The 6,357-nt window shown below is 30.9% G+C and overlaps 1 pseudogene; it reads right to left on the reverse strand.

Moving 5' to 3' along the window:
* The window catches only part of LOC107872421, a 15,265-nt pseudogene extending 11,432 nt beyond the window's left edge, over positions 1–3,833 (reverse strand).
* Between the last annotated feature and the right edge of the window lie 2,524 nt (positions 3,834–6,357).

The raw sequence follows: 6,357 nt of genomic DNA on the forward strand, positions 1-6,357 counted from the left end.
TTCAACTTTAAAATGAAGTTGAAAGATAGTTTTGAAAAATATTTCCTTACTTTTTGAAGGGAAGTCATTTTTCTTAGATTTAAGAAAAATAAGTTGGTTTGAAAAATATTTTTCAAAATATATAAGCCAATCAAACATAAGAAAATTGGAAAGTATTTCCTGAAAAATGTTTTCCTTCGTACCAAACACACCCTACTTCTTGTTAACTTTCTTCCTATTTATAATTCCATTTTATTCTTTTAAATAAGAAAATGTGTCATTTTATACTTAGTTTGCTTTACTGTGAGGGGCGTTTAATCATGAAAATGTTTACTTTTTTCGGAGTCAATCTCCAACAAAAAAAATACGTTTATTCATAAAATTTTAAGATAAAATAAATTTCACTTTATTTACTTCTTTTTTTTCAAAAACAACAAAAAGCCAAATTACTCATAGAATTCAAAAAAAGCTCTAATTTATTTAAGAATTTAAGTTTGTGCACTGTCAGTATACAAAATATTTTACACTATCAGATAAACTTGACTTGCTATTGTAGGTTATCTAATTTTTCTTTTTTGATTTTTATTTAAATAATTGGGTAACCTGCAATAGCAGATCAAGTTAACTGATAGTGTAGACTTAATTTCTTTATTTAGTGGTCAAACCCAACTCCATTTTCTGAAATCAATTTTTGCTTCGAAAATAAAAATTGCTTTTTTCTATTTTTACTATGAAACATGGTTAAGTGTCTATATAAGACACATAAAATAAAACACAAGAAATAAATAAAAATTAATAAAAGAAATACTATATGTACCTTTATAGGTAGACCAAAATTGACAACAAATGCATGAGGTAGAGGTTCCACACCAATCCATTCATCATTCTTGAGTATTTGAAGGCCATATACTACTTGTTGAGAAATGGTTATGAGATTAGGATCACAATGTCCACCAGTACCGAAGGTAAACCAAAAAAAAAAAAAAACTTGGATTTGGACATACTGGATAATGATTCACAAACATTCTTTGTCCATGTTCTTTGCCAAAGTACCCTGCCTCCAACCCTAGTGCTTCACTTATCAAATCCAAGATAATCTTGCTTAGCTTTCTCAGTCCACATGAATATTGACCAATAACCTCCCTGAAATTAAATTTCATTCTCATATTTAACGTTGACATGAACATATAAGGGGTTCTATTTGTTTTAGTTTATCTTTTGAATCTAGAAATTTAAAGAAACTTAGTTTTTCTGTGTTTTTTTCATGTGTTTTAAATATTTAAAATTGACATTTATTATAATTGATAATAATTTTAAATGCAATTTTTAAATATGTAAATTTTATATCATAAAACTTTAAGATTTTACGTCCGAATTTATGGTCAAAATTAAAAGATTTGTCTATTAAAATTGGGAGAAAGGGTTAATTAGGAAAATAAACTGAAGAATATCCATTTATAGTATTTTGAAATGTAAAGAAACTTATTTTTTCTGTGATTTTTTTTATGTGTTTTAAATAATTAAAATTGTCATTTATTATAATTTATAATAATTTTAAATGCATTTTTTAAATATATAATTAAAGATTTTATGTCTGAATTTATGCTCAAAATTAAAAGATTTGACTGTTAAAATTGAGGAGAAAGTTGTGATTAAGAAAATAAACCGAAGAATTTTCATTGATAGTAGTCCTCTGTCCTAGTCCTAATGTAAGCGTCTTAGTTTGACTGGCATATATTCTAAAATATAAAAAGAAACTTTCGATTCTTGTTGTTTTAAATTAAAGATATACTGCCTCTGTTCGTTTTTAATTGTCACTAATTTCCTAATTTGATATTTACTTTTACTTGTCATTTTTGATAAATCAAGAGAAGATAACTTCTTTTTTCCTATTTAATCTTAACATTAATTTTTTTTTCCAAATTAATTTCAAGATCTAACGTAAGCATTATTTAATAGGGATGCTATGATAAAATAATCATGTTATTAATTATTTTTCTTAATGGGTGTATCAACTCAAAATATGATAATGCAAGTAAGACCGAACGAAAAAATATGTACTATATTTTAGCACACTTAGTAAATGTCTGTAAAGTCAATAGGGACATTGGATTCATGACAATTAATTAATGCCAGTGAAAATTTTAACAATCTTTATTAAAGTGTATGTTTATTACCGTTAAAAGTCTTTATTATTGTAGTGAAATTCTCCTTTCATCCTTAATAAAATGATCAAAGAATATTTTAGATCATAAATTTTAAAATTCTTCTTTTCTTTCTTAAATTTTGTATCAAGTCAACTAGTGTCAAATAAATTAAAACGGAGAAAAAGACAAAAAGGAAAAAAGGGTCAAGTACCTATAATTTGGAGGGTTAGTAGGCCAAGTATTTTGATCTTGGCCATCAACATTGCAGTTGTGTTCCAACACTTCCTTCCAGTATCGATGTTCCTCTGAATCATTGTGTTTGGTACTGTAAGTATACAATGGCTCTTTTGCATACTTCTCTTTCTCATCCATTGGCAAATAGAAAAATCCTTCATACACTTTCATTGCCTCTTTCATTAGATCTTGTGGTACGCCGTGATTGATTACCTGTTTCATAATTGTATTGTTTTACTTCGACTTCAGTTTGTTTAACATATATATGTAGATAAATATTATTGGCATGTTTTCTAGCAATTACTTATTGCTCTGTCTACTTTTACTTGTAAAATGTATATAAAATAAATTATCATATTTATTTGTCCAATTTGAAAAATAAGAGATAATTATTTTCAATTCATTTCTCAATATGTGTAATGACTTATAATAATTAGAGGTGATTTAGTAAAATAATCATTATATATATAGTTTCTTTAAAGGGGCTATCAAGTCAAACATGAATAAAGGAATAATATTCCAAAAGAGCAAAATATATATATATATACATATATATATATATATATATATATATATATTCAATTTATTTAATCTTATTGCAAGAGAGTCTTGACGTGATTGATAAAGATACTACATGTAATTAGGAAGTCAAGAGTTGAAGTTGTGGAAATAGTCCTCTTGCAAAAATACATGACCAGGTTACAATAAACCCTTGTAAACGCTTATGGACCACCCTTTCCTAAACTTTGCCTACACCAGGAGCTTAATGCACTAAATTAACTCTGCTATTCTAATATTCTTATTACGGAAATAATTAATACTATAATGAAGCTGGAAAAATTCATATTCTTCCAAAGCTTTCCGGAGTTGTTGAGCAACAACTCTTTCTTGCGCCAAATCAATCACTGGAATTTCGCCTTGACAATTGGAACTGGAACTACTGGCCTTTCATGCTTTGGTAAGACATAAGTTGGAGGAAGTTCTTCCACTTTACTAGAGATCATGAGGTTCTCCATATTCTCCTTTGGTGAATGAATCCAACCAAAAGAGAAACAAGTGAAACTGAGTAAATAAGCAATAAAAAAATGATATGCATTACATCAGTGGCGTGGCCACATGTAGTAAAGGGTGACCAGTTGAACACCCTTCATTGAAAATGTATACTAAGAATAAGAAAATCATACAAGTATATAGGTCAGAAATTATTTTTCACACGTAATATGTTAAATCTTGAATATTCTTAATGAAATTTCTAACTTGTCGTTGCATTACATGGAACCTAAAATTAAAATAACACAAGGAGGCTGAGACGACGTCTTGACAAAATCAGAGTTACCTTAATTTGATTGAAAGTCGTAACAAAAGTCATCAAATAAGCATCTAACATAAATTACCATAGAGATGGCTTTAAGAAATAGAAGGGTTTGTACCTAGAAAACAAATTAACTTCTAGTTGTTAGAGCCAGCGTACTCTACAATGTTTTCATTTTGTTGTTTCTACGTGTGATAAGGGACTATTTATAGGAAAGAAAATTGCACATCACATCCTCCAAATCCTTGAAAAGTTACCCTAACATACCCAAAGTGGTGTTCAGGGTCATTAAACCACACAGAAAGTTATATTAGTTTTTAATGAAAAAAAGTTAGGGGACGTTTGGTGTAAGGGATAAGGAAATGATATGGGTACGATCATGATCGGGGTCCAATGCGTCAATACTCGAGCTCGGGGGGCTGCCTATCCAAGGAACAAGCTTTGAAGTGTAGAGAACAAGTCCCACAAGCTCCAAAACTGTTCACTGTTCATCCACGTTCACTGTTCATCCGCCCTTTGCAAGGGTTTTTTAGTCATTTGTAATAAGTTAACCTAGGTATAAATAGAACCTAATTAGGTCATTTTTGGGAGATTTTTGGAGAATATATTTTGTAGCCTCTTTGAGAGTCTTTAGCAAGGTGGAATCCTTGTGTTGATCATTTGCCTAGAAACGGAGATTGCTTGGGAACTCCGGTTCTCTTGAAGTCACATAAGAGATAGGTTTAGGTTGTGTATGATATTAAAGGTCCAAAAGTGGAATAAGCTTTTGGGTTGTTAATATTATACCATCCCTTTGTCTATCTATCTATCTTTACTTTCTTGTAATCGTTTATCTATATCTAGTGTAATTCGTTTGTGTTCTTGTCTTATAGCTGTGTGTTGTTGTTATTGCATTTTGTTCATCACGTGTTGTTGCTGTTTTAGTGTGTTTTACTCTTGATATCACTTTCCTTCTTGTTCTTCTTGCGAATCCGAGAGAGGTCATCAAAATGGTCCATAGTTCTTGAACTAGTGGACTAATTTTGGTGTTTGTGTTGTTGTGTTCTTGGAGAGTTTGGTATCATTTGGTATCAAAGTAAGGCTAGTTGTGTTCCTACACTACCAATCTTGGGTTCTCTTGGATGAAAATTCAAAAAAAAAAAGCTGAAAACTGAAGTTTTTTTTCCAGAAAAGTGCAAATCTATCCATTTTGTGTTCTTGACTGAAAATTGTGTTGTTGTTATCTTGGCCAAGATTTGTTTATTGTGTGTCTAGAACTTGTAGTCTTTTATTTGTTTAGAGTGTTTCTAGTGTTGGTTTCATTCTCATCAACACTAAAAAGTGTCCAAATCTAAGATTGAACTTGAACGTTGAAGTTGTTGATGTGAACAAGGTGTGGCCGAGTTGGATGTTGTTGTTACCTAAACCTTGGCCAATTTGATGGTTTTGTTGTAGTGGAGTTGGAAACTGAAATTGTTGTTGTTCTTAGAGTTGTTGTTGTGTTCTTAAGGTTCTTCACCCTTTCATCATCTTGTTAATCTTTAAAGTGCAAACTAGATCTAAAAAGGTGAAAGACAAGCTTGTAGTAGTTGTTAGTGAAAGACTTGTCCCTATCACTTCAAAGACTTTTCATCTACTTTTCATTGATTTAAGGACCTTGTTTCAAGGAGAAAGTTCAAAGAAGTCAAGTTTTGCTTTTGAAATTTGAACAAAAAGGCTCCAAGACCACTTTTCTCTCCATTAACCAAATTCACCAATTCCAAATTGTATATTGATCAAGACTTGAAATTGGAAAATAAATTTTTGATAAAACTTAAGGCCAATAGTGGACTGCCACGTCACTAAAGTACTGTTCACGCAACATTTTGAATTTAAATTTTAGATTTCTTAGTTTCATTTTATTGTTTCCTAGGTTCATTTGTTTGCTCGACATTAATTGACAACCTAGTAATACTCTACTAGCTTGTAAGTTAGTTTTGTGTACGTTCTCCATATTAACGTTGTTTGTCGTGTGCTTTTCTCGTTTTTGAGTCGTAGTATCTTTTTTAGTTCAAGTTCGTACATTACTTATTCGAGTCGTTTCAAACAAGAATCTACTCTGACCTCGAGCCATAATTGGGACCAAGTAACCTTATTGGAGTATAAGCGAGTTATGTAAGGCCAATAGAGTGAAAAATTCAAAGTGTGAAAGTGAGGGATTGTGGACTATTTTGAGATGCATTGTGGACTATTTTGTGATGAATTGTGGACTGATTTTTGCTAATCTTTAATGTGTTTGTTGTTTTTGTGTTGTTTGCTTAGTATCTCTTGATGGGTACAATGATGAATGAAGCTGAAATGCCTAATTGGTTTAAATTCATCATGGCATGGTTTGATGTCATAGATAGGCGAATAATGGACATAATGGAAGGAAGATTGGAAGGGACGGAAGGCTCTCTGTTCAAGAAGTTGGATAACTTGATAGAGCATCCAAGCCTTCCTAATCAAATTCCCGTGAGTGGTCATGCTCCACATAAGCTACAAGGTAATCAAACTAACTTTTACACTCTAGTGAATGAGGATAATAGCCAACTAAGTGTGAATGATAGTTTATCTTTAAGTGAACCGAATGTGCCTTTATTTTGTGATGATAATGTACAACTTGAGATTCTGGATACACTAGTTGATTTACCTAGTGTTGAAGCCATTATGGAAAGTGGTAGTACA

This window comes from Capsicum annuum, unplaced genomic scaffold, assembly GCF_002878395.1.
Source record: "Capsicum annuum cultivar UCD-10X-F1 unplaced genomic scaffold, UCD10Xv1.1 ctg4555, whole genome shotgun sequence".
Classification (NCBI taxonomy): Eukaryota; Viridiplantae; Streptophyta; class Magnoliopsida; order Solanales; family Solanaceae; genus Capsicum; species Capsicum annuum.